Raw genomic sequence first — 16,874 nt, forward strand, 5'->3', positions numbered from 1 at the left:
CTCCTTCCCTTTGCTGGATCAAGAAGGAGGAGACGTCTTCCCCAACCATACGTGTGTTGAATGCGGAGGTGCCGTCCGTTCGGCACTAGGATCTTCGATGATTTGGATCACGACGAGTACGACTCCCTCAACCCCGTTCTCTTGAATGCTTCCGCTCGCGATCTACAAGGGTATGTAGATGCACTCCTCTCCTCGTTGCTAGATGACACCATAGATTGATCTTGGTGATGCGTAGAAAATTTTAAAATTCTGCTACGTTCCCCAACAGGGGGCGCGCCTAGGGGGGTAGGGCGCGCCTAGGGGGGTAGGGCGCGCCTCCCTGCCTCGTGGCTTCCTCGAAGCTTCCCTGATGTCTACTCCAAGTCTCCTGGATTGCTTCTGTTCCAAAAATAACTCTCCCGAAGGTTTCATTCCGTTTGGACTCCGTTTGATATTGCTTTTCTTCGAAACACTGAAATAGGCAAGAAAACAACAATTTGGGCCGGGCCCCCGGCTAATAGGTTAGTCCCAAAAATAATATAAAAGTGTATAATAAAGCCCATAGACATCCAAAACAGATAATATAATAGCATGGAACAATAAAAAATTATAGATACATTGGAGACGTATCAGCATCCCCAAGCTTAATTCCTGCTCATCCTCGAGTAGGTAAATGATAAAAGTAGAATTTTTGATGTGGAATGCTACCTAACATATTTATCAATGTAATCTTCTTTATTGTGGCAAGAATATTCAGATCCATAAGATTCAAGACAAAAGTTTAATATCGACATAAAAATAATAATACTTTAAGCATACTAACAAAGTAATCATGTCTTGTCAAAATAACATGGCCAAAGAAAGCTATCCCTACAAAATCATATAGTCTAGCTATGCTCTATCTTCATCACACAAAATATTAAATCATGCACAACCCCGATGACAAGCCAAGCAGTTGTTTCATACTTTTGATGTTCTCAAACTTTTTCAATCTTCACGCAATATATGAGCGTGAGCCATGGATATAGCACTATAGGTGGAATAGAATGGTGGTTGTGGAGAAGACAAAAAGGAGAATATAGTCTCACATCTACTAGGCGTATCAACAGGCTATGGAGATGCCCATCAATAGATATCAATGTGAGTGAGTAGGGATTGCCATGCAACGGATGCACTAGAGCTATAAGTGTATGAAAGCTCAAAAAAGAAACTAAGTGGGTGTGCATCCAACTCGCTTGCTCACGAAGACCTAGGGCATTTTGAGGAAGCCCGTCATTGGAATATACAAGCCAAGTTCTATAATGAAAGATTTCCACTAGTATATGAAAGTGACAACACAGGAGACTCTCTATCATGAAGATCATGGTGCTACTTTGAAGCACAAGTGTGGTAAAAGGATAGTAACATTGCCCCTTCTCCATTTTTCTCTCATTTTTTTTCTTTTTTTCTTTTTTCTTTTTTTGGGACTTCTATTTTTTATGGCCTCTTTTTTTCTTTTTTCTTTTTCGTCCGGAGTCTCATCCCGACTTGTGGGGGAATCATAGTCTCCATCATACTTTCCTCACATGGGACAATGCTCTAATAATGATGACCATGACACTTTTATTTACTTACAACTCAAGAATTACAACTCGATACTTAGAACAAAATATGACTCTATGTGAATGCCTTCGGCGGTGTACCGGGATGTGCAATGACTCATGAGTGACATGTATGAAAGAATTATGAATGGTGGCTTTGCCACAAATACGATGTCAACTACATGATCATGCAAAGCAATACGAAAATTATGGAGCATGTCATAATAAACAGAATGGTGGAAAGTTGCATGGCAATATATCTTGGAATGGCTATGGAAATGCCATAATAGGTAGATATGGTGGCTGTTTTGAGGAAGGTAAATGGTGGGTTTATGGTACCGACGAAAGTTGCGCGGTACTAGAGAGGCTAGCAATGGTGGAAGGGTGAGGGTGCGTATAATCCATGGACTCAACCTTAGTCATAAAGAACTCACATACTTATTGCAAAAATCTATTAGTTATCAAAACAAAGTACTACGCGCATGCTCCTAGGGGGATAGATTGGTAGGAAAAGACCATCGCTCGTCCCCGACCGCCACTCATAAGGAAGACAATCAATAAATAAATCATGCTCCGACTTCATCACATAACGGTTCACCATACGTGCATGCTACGGGAATCACAAACTTTAACACAAGTATCTCTCAAATTCACAACTACTCAACTAGCATGACTCTAATATCACCATCTTCATATCTCAAAACTATCATCAAGTATCAAACTTCTCATAGTATTCAATGCACTTTATATGAAAGTTTTTATTATATCCCTCTTGGATGCCTATCATATTAGGACTAAATTCATAACCAAAGCAAACTACCATGTTGTTCTAAAAGACTCTCAAAATAATATAAGTGAAGCATGAGAGTTCAAAAATTTCTTCAAAATAAAACCACCGCCGTGCTCTAAAAAGATATAAGTGAAGCACTAGAGCAAATGACAAACTACTCCAAAAGATATAAGTGAAGATCAATGAGTAGTCGAATAATTATGCAACTATGTGAAGACTCTCTAACATTTAAGAATTTCAGATCTTGGTATTTTATTCAAACAGCAAGCAAAACAAAATAAAATAAAATGACGCTCCAAGCAAAATACATATCATGTGGCGAATAAAAATATAGCTCCAAGTAAAGTTATCGATGAACGAAGAAGAAAGAGGGGATGCCATCCGGGGCATCCCCAAGCTTAGGCTCTTGGTTGTCCTTGAATATTACCTTGGGGTGCCTTGGGCATCCCCAAGCTTAGGCTCTTGCCACTCCTTATTCCATAGTCCATCGAATCATTACCCAAAATTTGAAAACTTCACAACACAAAACTTAACAGAAAACTGGTAAGCTCCGTTAGTATAAGAAAATAAATCACCACTTAGGTACTGTTGTGAACTCATTCCAAATTCATATTGGTGTAATATCTACTGTATTACAACTCATCTATGGTTCATAACCTCCGATACTACTCATAGATTCATCTAAATAAGCAAACAACACATAGAAAACAGAATCTTTCAAAAACAGAACAGTCTGTAGTAATATGGATCAAACATATACTTATGGAACCCCAAAAATTCTGAAATAAATTGCTGGACGTGAGGAATTTATCTATTAATCATCTGCAAAAAGAATTAACTAAATAGCACTCTCCAATAAAAAATGGCAGCAATTCTCGTGAGCGCTAAAGTTTCTATTTTTTACAGCAAGATCAAAAAGACTTTCCCCAAGTCTTCCCAACGGTTCTACTTGGCACAAACACTAATTAAACGCAAAAAACACAATAAAAACAAAGGCTATATAAATTATTTATTACTAAACAGGAGCAAAAAGCAAGGAACTAAAATAAAATTGGGTTGCCTCCCAACAAGCGCTATCATTTAACGCCCCTAGCTAGGCATGATGATTTTAGTGATGCTCACATAAAATATAAGAATTGAAACATAAATAGAGCATCATGAATAATATGACTAGCACATTTAAGTCTAACCCACTTCCTATTCATAGGGATTTTGTGAGCAAACAACTTATGGGAACAATAATCAACTAGCATAGATAGGCAAAACAAGCATAACTTCAAAACTTTATGCACATAGAGAGGAAACTTGGTATTATTGCAATTCCTACAAGCATAAATTCCTCCCTCATAATAATTTTCAGTAGCATCATGAATGAATTCAACAATATAGACAGCACCTAAAGCATTCTTTTCCTGATCTACAAGCATAGAAATTTTATTACTCTCTACATAAGCAAAATTCTTCTCGTTCGGAATAGTGGGAGTATCATAAGAAACTCGAATACTATAAATTGTTTCCACATTAAAAGAGTAATGTTAAGAAAAAGGGTAATCATAATCATGATTTTTTTTAATATAATCATCACTACTTTTTATAGCATATGTATCATCACAATAATTATCATAAGTAGCAACTTTGTTCTCATCATAATCGATTGAAACCTCTTCCAAGATAGTGGAATCATTACTAAATAAAGTCATGACCTCTCCAAATCCACTTTCATAATTGTCACAATAAGATTCAACACCCTTCAAAATAGTGGGATCATTACTTCCTAAAGTTGACACTCTTCCAAACCCACTTTCATCAATATAACTATCATAAGTAGGAGGCATGTTGTCATCATAATAAATTTGCATATCTAAACTTGGGAGATTAAAAATATCATCTTCATTAATCATAGCATCCCCAAGCTTGGGACAAACATTAATTGCAACAAATACATTCTCAAACATGTCATTCTCATCAAACATAGCATCCCCAAGCTTGGGCCTTTTCATATCATAAGCATAATCACTCTCATCATTGATAGTATGGATAGCACCAATAATACAACAATTATCATCATCACAATGAGTAATAGGAGCAACATCATTTGCGAGGGATACATTTTTACCTTTGCTTCTCTATATTTTCTTTTTCTTCTTCACATTAAGTATGGGTTTATCCCTCTTTTTGGAGCTCCTTATTAATGAGATTGGTTGAATAGAGGGCTCCTCCTCATTACCTGATTCATCATAAGAAATAATAGGAGGGCATTGGGAAGTCTCTTCCCATTCATTAGTATTCTCTTCATCTTCTATTTGTTTTCTTGTCTTTATGTAATTGGCAATATAAGGATTTTCAATGCAATTCACCGCACAATACATAAAAAATTCTTCTAGATCAAAATCAAGAAATCTATCAAGATTAAATTTTGGGATACCCTCAGTTATACGTTTCATTTCTTCTTACCCCAAAATAAGATTAAGCTCTTTATGATGCTCAAGGGTAATCAAGTTATCACATTGGACACGATTTGATCATGAAACAAATCGCATTGGAGCTTTAAATGACCATGTTCATTGCAAAGTTCACAAGGATGGAGATAAATACTTAATCTTTCGACACAATCATCTAGCCTTTCTTTGAAACCATTTAGTTTCCAAATACTTATGCCTCTTGCAAAATCTATCCTCCCTATTTGGTGTGTACTTGCAAACTCTATGCACTCCACAAAAATTGACATGCTTATAAGAGACATTTTCATTATGACTAGTGCAATCATCATTAGTACTACGGATATTCAAGGAGTTCATACTAGCAACATTGCAATCATGCTCATCATTCAAAGATTTAGTGCCAAACATTTTATAGACTTCTTCTTCTAGCACTTGAGCACAATTTTCCTTTCCATCATTCTCACGAAAAATATTAAAAAGATGAAGCGTATGAGGCAAACTCAATTCCATTTTTTGTAATTTCCTTTTATAAACTAAACTAGTGATAAAACAAGAAACTAAAAGATTCAATTGCAAGATCTAAAGATATACCTTCAAGCACTCACCTCCCCGGCAACGGCGCCAGAAAAGAGATTGATGTCTACTACACAACCTTCTTCTTGTAGACGTTGTTGGGCCTCCAAGTGCAGAGGTTTGTAGGACAGTAGCAAATTTCCCTCAAATGGATGACCTAAGGTTTATCAATCCGTGGGAGGCGTAGGATGAAGATGGTCTCTCTCAAACAACCCTGCAACCAAATAACAAAGAGTCTCTTGTGTCCCCAACACACCCAATACAATGGTAAATTGTATAGGTGCACTAGTTCGGCGAAGAGATGGTGATACAAGTGCAATATGGATGGTAGATATAGGTTTTTATAATCTGAAAATATAAAAACAGCAAGGTACCTAATGATAAAAGTGAGCACAAACGGTATTGCAATGCTAGGAAACAAGGCCTAGGGTTCATACTTTCACTAGTGTAAGTTCTCTCAACAATAATAACATAATTGGATCATATAACTATCCCTCAACATGCAACAAAGAGTCACTCCAAAGTCACTAATAGCGGAGAACAAATGAAGAGATTATGGTAGGGTACGAAACCACCTCAAAGTTATCCTTTCTGATCAATCTATTCAAGAGTCCGTAGTAATTTAACACAAAGCTATTCTTTCCGTTCAATCTATCATAGAGTTCGTACTAGAATAACACCTTAAGACACAAATCAACCAAAACCCTAATGTCACCTAGATACTCCAATGTCACCTCAAGTATCCCTGGGTATGATTATACAATATGCATCACACAATCTCAGATTCATCTATTCAACCAACACAAAGAACTTCAAAGAGTGCCCCAAAGTTTCTATCGCAAAGTCAAGACGAAAACGTGTGCCAACCCCTATGCATAAGTTCACGAGGTCACGGAACTCGCAAGTTGATCACCAAAACATACATCAAGTGGATCACATGATATCCCATTGTCACCACAGATAAGCACGTGCAAGACATACATCAAGTGTTCTCAAATCCTTAAAGATTCAATCCGATAAGATAACTTCAAAGGGAAAACTCAATTCATCACAAGAGAGTAGAGGGGGAGAAACATCATAAGATCCAAATATAATAGCAAAGCTCGCAATAAATCAAGATCGTACCACCTCAAGAACACGAGAGAGAGAGACAGAGAGAGAGAGATCAAACACATAGCTACTGGTACATACCCTCAGCCCCGAGGGTGAACTACTCCCTCCTCATCATGGAGAGCGCCGGAATGATGAAGATGGCCACCGGAGAGGGATTCCCCCCTTCGGAAGGGTGCCGGAATGGGTCTAGATTGGTTTTCGATGGCTACGGAGGCTTCTGGCGGCGGAACTCCCGATCTATTGTGTTCTCGGATGTTTTTAGGGTATATGGATATATATAGGCGAAAGAAGTCGACCAGGGGAGCCACGAGGGTGGGGGCGCGCCCAGGGGGTAGGGCGCACCTCCCTGCCTCGTGGCTTCCTCGAAGCTTCCCTCACATCTACTCCAAGTCTCCTGGATTGCTTCTGTTCCAAAAATAACTCTCTCGAAGGTTTCATTCCGTTTGGACTCCGTTTGATATTCCTTTTCTTCGAAACACTGAAATAGGCAAGAAAACAATAATTTGGGCTGGGCCTCCGGTTAATAGGTTTGTCCCAAAAATAATATAAAAGTGTATAATAAATCCCATAAACATCCAAAACATATAATATAATAGCATGGAACAATAAAAAATGACAGATACGTTGGAGACGTATCAGAGAGCTGGTTCATCAAAGTTTCCAAAAATGAGAGGTCATGGGAGATGTTGTGGCATGTCGCAGTGCCAGCGAAGATCAAGAACTTCTTGTGGAGACTGGCACATAATTCCACACCAACTGAAGATGTAAACCATAGGAAGATGTCCTCGCATGATAAGTGCTATGTATGCGGTATGAGAGACTCTTGGAAGCATAGTCTGATTGAGTGCACCATGTTGAGGTGTGTGTGGGCGCTGATGGATCAGGATCTGATGGAACTTATGATTGAAACAACCATGCCGTCAGTCGGTACGTGGTTGTTTTCTATAATGGAGGTGCTGATCCATGATGAGATGACACGTATGGGAGTTACATTGTGGGAAATTTGGTACACTAGAAGGAAGCTGATCCATGAGGGACTAAACCAAAGCCCGTTGTCACCAAACTTGTTCATAACTGGGTTCATTGCAGAACATTAACAACTACAGGAACCTCACCCTCCACATGCGATAACAAGTACTGAAGTAGGCTGAGCAAGATGGGTTCAACCACCTAAAGGTTCATTTAAGATTAATTCGGATGCGGGGATATCTCTGGATCACAATGTGGGTGCAGCATATTCTATATGTCGTGACCGAGATGGAAGCTAATTGGGCTCATCTATTCTGGTTGTCCAAGGAGCCACTGACCCAGCTACAATTGAAGCGATGGCGTGCCGCGAAGCTCAGTCTTTGGCGTTGGATCTTGGCCTGCAGTACATTTATGTAGCCTCTGATTGCAAACAAGTCATAGCACACATCAAGCAAGGAACATGAGACAATTATGCAAGCATTATAAAGGAGATGAAAGAAACCTCTCAAGCCTTCATGTCGTGTAATTTTAACAATGAATCTAGAACGTCAAATTTTGAGGCTCATGGGCTAGCTAGGTATGGTGTCATCCTACCCATGGGGAGACACATTTGGTTAGGGCATCCGCATGATGCAGCTATTATTCCTGTAAACATTTTATCCTCTCAATAAAGGCCTAGCTATCCTTTCTCAAAAGAAAAACTAGCATTTACATAATTTTGGGCAGTAGAAACTGCTAATCATAGCCCATTCATGTGCTAGTCATTTCTGGCCATCAATTATCCTGATATGGACATTCTTTACTATTAGATCTTCTGTCCTAATGGTCTGTGATACGTCTCCAACGTATCTAATTTTTTTGATTGTTCCATGCTATTATATTATCTGTTTTGGATGTTTATGGGATTTATTATGCACTTTTATATTATTTTTTGGACTAACCTATTAACCCGGAGCCCAGTGCCAGTTTCTGTTTTTTCCTTGTTTTAGAGTACCGCAGAAAAGGAAAATCAAACGGATTCCAATTGACCTAAAACTTCACGGAACTTATTTTTGGACCAGAAGAAGGCCACGAAGTATCGGAGTTGGACCAGGAGAGTCTCGGGCTGCCCACGAGGGTGGGGGGGCGCGCCCACCCCCCTGGGCGCACCCCCCTGCCTCGTGGACAGCCCGGAGGTCCACCGACGTACTTCTTCCTCCCATATATACCCATATACCCTAAAAACTTCGGGGAGCAGAATATATCGGGAGTTCCGCCGCCAGAAGCCTCCGTAGCCACCGAAAACCAATCTAGACCCGTTCCGGCACCCTGCTGGAGGGGGGAATCCTTCTCCGGTGGCCATCTTCATCATCCCGGTGCTCTCCATGACGAGGAGGGAGTAGTTCTCCCTCGGGGCTGAGGGTATGTACCAGTAGCTATGTGTTTGATCTCTCTCTCTCTCGTGTTCTTGAGGTGATATGATCTTGATGTATCGCGAGCTTTGCTATTATAGTTGGATATTATGATGTTTCTCCCCCTCTACTCTCTTGTAATGGATTGAGTTTTCCCTTTGAAGTTATCTTATCGGATTGAGTCTTTAAGGATTTGAGAACACTTGATGTAATGTCTTGCGTGGGATACCCGTGGTGACAATGGGGTATTCTATTAATCCACTTGATGTATGTTTTGGTGATCAACTTGCGGGTTCCGCCCATGAACCTATGCATAGGGGTTGGCACACGTTTTCGTCTTGACTCTCCAGTACAAACTTTGGGGCACTCTTTGAAGTACTTTGTGTTGGTTTGAATAGATGAATCTGAGATTGTGTGATGCATATCGTATAATCATACCCACGGATACTTGAGGTGACATTGGAGTATCTAGGTGACATTAGGGTTTTGGTTGATTTGTGTCTTAAGGTGTTATTCTAGTATGACCTCTAGGATAGATTGAATGGAAAGAATAGCTTCATGTTATTTAACTACGGACTCTTGAATAGATCGATCAGAAAGAATAACTTTGAGGTGGTTTCGTACCCTACCATAATCTCTTCGTTTGTTCTCCGCTATTAGTGACTTTGGAGTGACTCTTTGTTGCATGTTGAGGGATAGTTATATGATCCAATTATGTTATTATTGTTGAGGGAACTTGCACTAGTGAAAGTATGAACCCTAGGCCTTGTTTCAACGCATTGCAATACCGTTTACGCTCACTTTTATCATTAGTTACCTTGCTGTTTTTATATTTTCAGATTACAAAAACCTTTATCTACCATCCATATACCACTTGTATCACCATCTCTTCGCCGAACTAGTGCACCTATACAATTTACCATTGTATTGGGTGTGTTGGGGACACAAGAGACTCTTTGTTATTTGGTTGCAGGGTTGTTTGAGAGAGACCATCTTCATCCTACGCCTCCTATGGATTGATAAACCTTAGGTCATCCACATGAGGGGAATTTGCTACTGTCCTACAAACCGCCGCACTTGGAGGCCCAACAACGTCTACAAGAAGAAGGTTGTGTAGTAGACATCAAGCTCTTTTCTGGCGCCATTGCCGGGGAGGTGAGTGCTTGAAGGTATATCTTTAGACCTTGCAATCGAGTCTTTTAGTTTCTTGTTTTATCACTAGTTTAGTTTATAAAAGAAAATTACAAAAAAATGGAATTAAGTTTGCCTCATACGCTTCATCTTTTTAATATCTTTCATGAGTATGATGGAAAGGAAAATTGTGCCAAAGTGTTAGAAGAAGAATGCATTAAAATGTTTGGCACTAAATCTTTGAATGATGAGCATGATTGCAATGTTGTTAGTATGAACTCCTTGAATATCCATAGTACTAATGATAATTGCACTAGTTATGATGAAAATGTCTCCTATAAACATGTCAATTTTTATGGAGTGCATTGGGTTTGCAAGTACACACCAAATAGGGAAGATAGATACTGCAAGAGGCATAAGCATTTAGAAACTAAATTGTTGCAAGAAAGGCTAGATGTTTGTGCTGAAAGATTCAATATTTATCGCCATCCTTGTGAACTTTGCAATGAATATGGTCATTTAAAGCTCCAATGCTATTTGTTTCATGATCAAGTCGTGTCCAAAAATTGTGATAACTTGATTACCCTTGAGCATCATAGAGAGCTTAGTCTTCTTTTGGGTTATGAAGAAATGAAACATATAACTGAGGGTATTCTAAAATTTAATCGGGGCACGGAAATCGAGGAACGACGGCCGGAGTTACTGTTCACGCCGGAGCTCGACGGAGAGGGAGAAGACGGCCGGGGCGGCGAGGGTGGCCGCGGGGGCGGCGCTCGGCGTGGAGGGAGTCGGCGGCCGCGGCGGCCGGGGACGGCGCCGGCGAGGGGCTGCCGGAGCGGGGCGGCTCCGGTGGCGAGGAAGAGGCGGCGGGGTCGGCGGGGTCCGGCTGGCGTCGCGGTGGCGCGCGGCGGCTCCGGTCGCCGGGCGGAAGGAGGCGGCGGCAGCGGAGCGAACGGGGCGGCGGGGCCGGGCGCGACAAGGCGGCGGCGGCTTCGGGCCGCGGGGGCCCTCCCTGGGCCTCCCGGGCCGCGCGGTGGGAGGCGGCGGCGAGGCCACGTGGCAGCACGCGACTCGGCGGTGGTGGCGGCGCGGACGCGTCCGGTCCATCCGGACGTGTCCGGCGGCGGAGGAGGAGAAATTTAGGGTTTCAGGGAGAGGGGATCCGGGATATTTCGAGGGGGGCCTATTTATAGGCATAGAGGGAGCTAGGGGAGTCCAAATGAGGTGCGGTTTTCGGCCACGCGATTGTGATCAAACGCTCTAGGTGATGGAGCAGAGTTAGGTGGGTTTTGGGCCAAATTGGAGGGGTGTTGGGCTGCAACACACACGAGGTCTTTTCGGTCCCTCGGTTAACCGTTGGAGTATCAAACGAAGTCCAAATGGTACGAAACTTGACAGGCGGTCTACCCGTAGTAAACCAAGGCCGCTTGGCAAGTCTCGGTCCAATCCGGAAATGTTTAATCCCCACACACGAAAGAAAGCTAGAAATGGCCACCGGAGGAGAACGAAGCGCCGGAATGCAAAACGGACAACGGGGAAAATGTTCGAATGCATGAGACGAACACGTATGCAAATGCAATGCACATGATGACATGATATGAGATGCATGACAACGACAACAACACACGGAGACAAAAACCCGAACCCGAGGAAATAAATATAACTTAACGCCGGAAACGGCAAGAGTTGGAGTACAAATTGGGAAAGTTATATCCGGGGTGTTACAGTGGCTCTGGCTCGGTCCTTGACTCCATGGTCCTTAGATCGATCGGAATTCGGACTAAGCGACAGGCCGCTGCCACGGTGCTGCCATTGGCTTCCTCGTTTCATTTCTTAAATAATATAAGGGTGTCATTGAAGATTTCATTTTAAAGAATACTAAAAGAACGAGGATGCTCAAATAATTAGCAAACAGGAGTTGGATAGGTATGACTTTTTTCTATGTCAAATTATTATGTAAGGCATTACATTATATACATTAAAAAAATTCATGAGATATATATACATTATAATTGTTCGTTAGTTCATTTTTTTTTTGTGAAATAGAGCCCCATTTTTTAGTTTCGCACAGGGCTCCGGATTTTGCCGGCCCGGCCCTGCTATCCCTACATGTCTCCCAGCATCGAGGATGCATCCCAACATCCATACATGTCTCCCTGCATCGAGGATGCAGGCCGCTCTGGCCAGACTATGAGTCTCCAAGTTACTGTCTATCTTCTCATGTTTAATGGTCACTGACGAGAATCCAACAAGTGTGGATTACATATCTTGTAGGAGTATAATCGTCATGTTCGCTTCAAGATAGAGCTACAAATCAGGGAGCTCCTATTGGAGGCTTTAGGTGCCAGGGAAGCTCCCTAGTGTTCAAGCGTCGGCACTGCTGGGCCGGCCTAAGTACTCATTCACATTTGAGAAAACAAACGGAAAAACAAGGGAAAAAAAAACGAAAAAAAAATCAGGAATTCAAAAAATTTCATGGATTTTGAAAAAATGTGCACGAACTTGAGAACAATTCATCAATGTTGATAAAATCCATTGAAATTGAAAAAAGTCAACTGAATTTGAAAAAAAGTTCATCAAATTTGAAGAAGGTTCATTAATTTTGAAAAAACTATTCAATTTGAAAAAATTTCATCAAATATGCAAAACAATTCATCGATTTTGAAAAAAATTCATTAAAATTGAAAACAAAAGTTCATGGATTTTTTAAAAAGTGCAAAAATTTGAAAAAAAAAGTTCATCGATTTTTTTGAAAAATCATCAATTTGAAGAAAATTTTCATGTATTTCTGAAAAATTCATCGAACCAGGAAGAAGAAAAATGAAAGAACATAAAAGGGAAAGGAAAAGGAAAGAATAAAGTTGTATCTTCCTAGATGCTGCTGGGTGGTGAAGTGGTTACACCAGCGTAATTACATGAGAGAGGTCGCTCGTTCGAATCTCAATCGGCACGCTTGTTTTTTTTGCAAACTAAAACACAGCTATTGGGCCAGCAAGTGAGGGGCGCTTCAGGCGCCCGTTTGTGAAATACACCTCCTTAACAACGGAAGCGGGGGCTAACTATAATTATTTATTACGTTTATTGAGTTATGAATTCTAAACCTCTTGGTTACAAGTTTATGCATCTAACCAGTTCATTCATGAGTTCATGCTAATGGATAAAAGTTGGCTATGCATTTATACATCAACACTTCCACTCACGAGTGGCGCACTCAACCTGAACGTGCATCGAAAGTGGACTGCAATTTAATTGGGCCAGCCGGATCTTAAACTCAAAACCTCTTAGCAAGTGAGGGGCGCTTCATGCGCCCGTTTGTGAAATACACCTCCTTAGCAGCGGAAGCGGGGGCTAACTGCAATTATTTATTACGTTTACTGGGTTATGAATTCTAAACCTCTTGGTTACAAGTTTATACATCTAACCAGTTCATCCATGAGTTCATGCTAATGGATAAAGGTTGGCTATGCATTTATACATCAACACTTCCCCTCACGAGTGGCGCACTCAACCTGAACATGCATCGAAAGTGGACTGCAATTTAATTGCACCAGTCGGATCTTAAACTCAAGACCTTTTAGCTTCGATACCATATAAAACTGCACACATCAACTAATTCATCCAAAAGTTCGAGCTATGAAAGAGTATCGGACATGAAATCGCCTACAAACTAGTTGGGCCAGCAAGTGAGGGGCGCTTCAGGCCCCCGTTTGTGAAATACACCTCCTTAGCAGCGGAAGTGGGGCTAATTGCAATTATTTATTACGTTTACTGGGTTATGAATCCTAAACCTCTTGGTTACAAGTTTATACATCTAACTAGTTCATCCATGAGTTCATGCTAATGGATAAAGGTTGGCTATGCATTTATACATCAACACTTCCCCTCACGAGTGGCGCACTCAACCTGAACGTGCATCAAAAGTGGCCTGCAATTTAATTGCACCAGCCGGATCTTAAACTCAAGATCTCTTAGCTTTGATACCATATAGAATTGCACACATCAACTAATTCATCCAAAAGTTCAAACTATGAAAGAGTATTGGACATGAAATCGCCGAACTAGCTATCCCAAGTATGGGCAATGGACCGCCCCACCCCCAGGCCTCCGCTTGATAAGTATCAGAATAAAAATACTTTAAAAAAGTGATATTCCCTCTGTCCATTTTTATAAGGCTTTATAGACATTTCAAACATTATGCAAAACAGCTCAATTTCACTTGTCTGAAATGACTTATAAAAATGAATGGAAGAAGTACATAACAACACACAAGGAAAACAATGCTAGCGATATTTGTGTAAAAAATGCATATCACGTCCCTATTCTGGCAGACCTCTTACTCGGCGCAAAAAGCGCTGGCTAGGAGAACTCGCACCATTCTGCGCCGGTTCAGTAGCATTGTCGCTCGTCCCATCTCACCTTCGTTCGCTCGATCACGGTTGAGCAGTTGACTTAAAAAACAAAAACAAAACAAAAAAAATACAAAGCAAAAATCAAAAATAAAAGTTCATCAATTAAAAAAATTCAAAAAAATAAAAAAATCATGAATTTTGAATTTTTTTCATTAATTCGGAAAAGTCCATGATGACTTTGAAAAAAATCACGCTTTTGGAAAAAGTTCATCGATTAATTACAAAAAATAATTCTGATTTTTTATGGATTTTGGAAAAAATTGACGGATTTGGAAAAAGTTCAGGGCTTTAACAAAAATCATGGATGTGAGAAAAGTGAACAATTTTTGCAAAAATATTTTAAAAAAATCATCGATTTTGAAACACGTCTAGAAATTGGGAAAAACTTCACGGGTTTCAAAGATATTAAAAGAGTACAGGGATTTTAAAAATATTCATGCATTTTTAAAAAGTTCATGGATTTGAAAAAATTCACAAATGTAAGGAAATGTACAGAAATTGAAAAGTTGGGAATTTTAAGAAAATTTTGCAATTTTTAAGGAAAAAAATAAATGAAAAGAAAATGAAAATGACAAACAAAAGAGAAGCCGGTGAAAGGAAAACTGAAAAAGAAAAAGAAAACCAAACAGGTTCACGTTGGTTGGCGTTATAAGGTTTAGTGAGGTGAATCACGAGGTTTAGTAAGGTGAACCTTCATGGCAAGAACCTCCAGTTTTTATTTGAGCTAGTCTTGCTGATGATGTAACTGTGATTCCAGATCAATAAAACCCGCCATGATGGCTTTCCTGAAGAAAAAAAAAGGAAAGTTATCCAGTTGGTTATCGTGGTTTGTACTTTGCCAAGGGGTGTGGACTTTGAATCTCATCCGGCGCATAATTTTTGAAGCTTCCGAGAACAAAAAATGGGGATGCACTGGGCCTCTTTTCATACGGCTCGTGAAAACGAGGGTGGAAAACTCAACTATACTTCTCGTCCGTTCGTCGGCGAGGGCGGCGTGACCGCCTGAGCGCATCCACCCCTGACGTCGTCGGGGATATCCCTCCGGCCGGCCGGCGCGCGCCACAGCTCACGCACGCACGTTCGTCGGTGCGCTTGGAGCGGGCGATACGACATTACAGGCGGCGGGTCGACGTGCCGCCATGCCGGCACGCCGCATGTCTTGGGCTGGTTGGCTCGGTCCGTCGTGTGCGTGCATGCCGGCGACTTTGTCTTGTCGCCGCCTCCACGCACATGGATAAGTAGATAGGCACGGACAGAGTGGCCTTTAGTTAATTATTAGTTCGATCTCTCTTCTATCCGACACGTACGACTGCCGGCCGCCGTGGCTCACGCTGACACTCCACGGCGGGCACGTGGGGGCCGCCCGGCATGGCCGATCACTGGCAGCTTCTCGCCGCCGCGCTGCCGACATGTATATATATTCCGATCCACCGCACTCGTCGTGCCGGCGGGTTTGTCTTGTCGCGGTGCCGACCGCGTGGGGCCTGTACACATGCGGCGGGTAGGCACGGATGACTGTGCGCATAGTCACGTAGTGGCAGATCGATCAGACGCGGCGGCGCACGTACGTGCATGTTCCGAGCAGCCGGCGGCCGGCCGGCCGCCGTGATTCACGCTGACACTCCCCGGCGGCCGCGTGGTGCGTAGTCAGTTAAATTGGCAGCTTCTGGCCGTTGTATCGCCGACATGAATCCCGTTCAGTGCAGCAATACAGGGCAAGGACGCCGCTAGCTAATTTTGCAGTTAGTTAGAGGCCGGGTCGTCTCAAATCAGTCTCAAACGTTCAAAGAGCCCGTCCGGTCACTGATCGGTCATGAAATTTTTATCCAGACGGGCGCCTTAAACAGGCCTCAAACACCTGGATTGACCGGCACGCCTCATATCCAGCCTAAATATGAGGCGCCTGGACGCGTCCGTCATGTCAGACTGACGACGGAGTCCCATGCGAAATCGTTCGGAAACACGGCAGTCCGAAACTCGTCTTCTTCGTTGGACCGATGTCATCGCGTGGCGCCGCTCCGACGGGCCGCGTAGTGCCTAGCCCGGCTATTTAAGTCGATCGTCCGCACCAAAACCCTACCCTCCACATTTTCCTCCGCTTGCCCGCCGCCGCCGCTCCGACGGGCCGCGTAGTGCCTAGCCCGGCTATTTAAGCCGATCGTCCGCACCAAAAACCTACCCTCCACATTTTCCTCCGCTTGCCCGCCGCCGCCGCCGCCACTTTCCACTGCAGGTCCGCTATCACTAGTAGCCATGCCCCCACGTTGTCGGACGAGGAGCTACCCATTTCTAACGCCGGAGCGTCGGCTGAAGCTCCTTGAGAAGGCGTGAAGCCCGGATCACCTAGGGGCTATCTCCGGATGCAGTGGATCCAAAGAAGGAGGAGGATGTGGGGGACGCTGGCGACACGGATCTGCAGACGGAGCAGCATGCCATTCTCGATTCCCTTCGCCCAGAGCGCCGGCTGGAGCTCCTTGAGCAGATCCGGGCAAGGCGTG

General features: G+C 42.4%; 1 pseudogene; it reads right to left on the reverse strand.

Annotated features, from left to right (window-relative positions):
* Nucleotides 1-16,631, reverse strand: part of LOC147992667 (uncharacterized) — a 70,213-nt pseudogene extending 53,582 nt beyond the window's left edge.
* Nucleotides 16,632-16,874: the final 243 nt, after the last annotated feature.

Source organism: Triticum urartu, chromosome 1A, assembly GCF_056163025.1.
Source record: "Triticum urartu cultivar PI428250 chromosome 1A, HENAU_Tu73, whole genome shotgun sequence".
NCBI classification, from domain to species: Eukaryota; Viridiplantae; Streptophyta; class Magnoliopsida; order Poales; family Poaceae; genus Triticum; species Triticum urartu.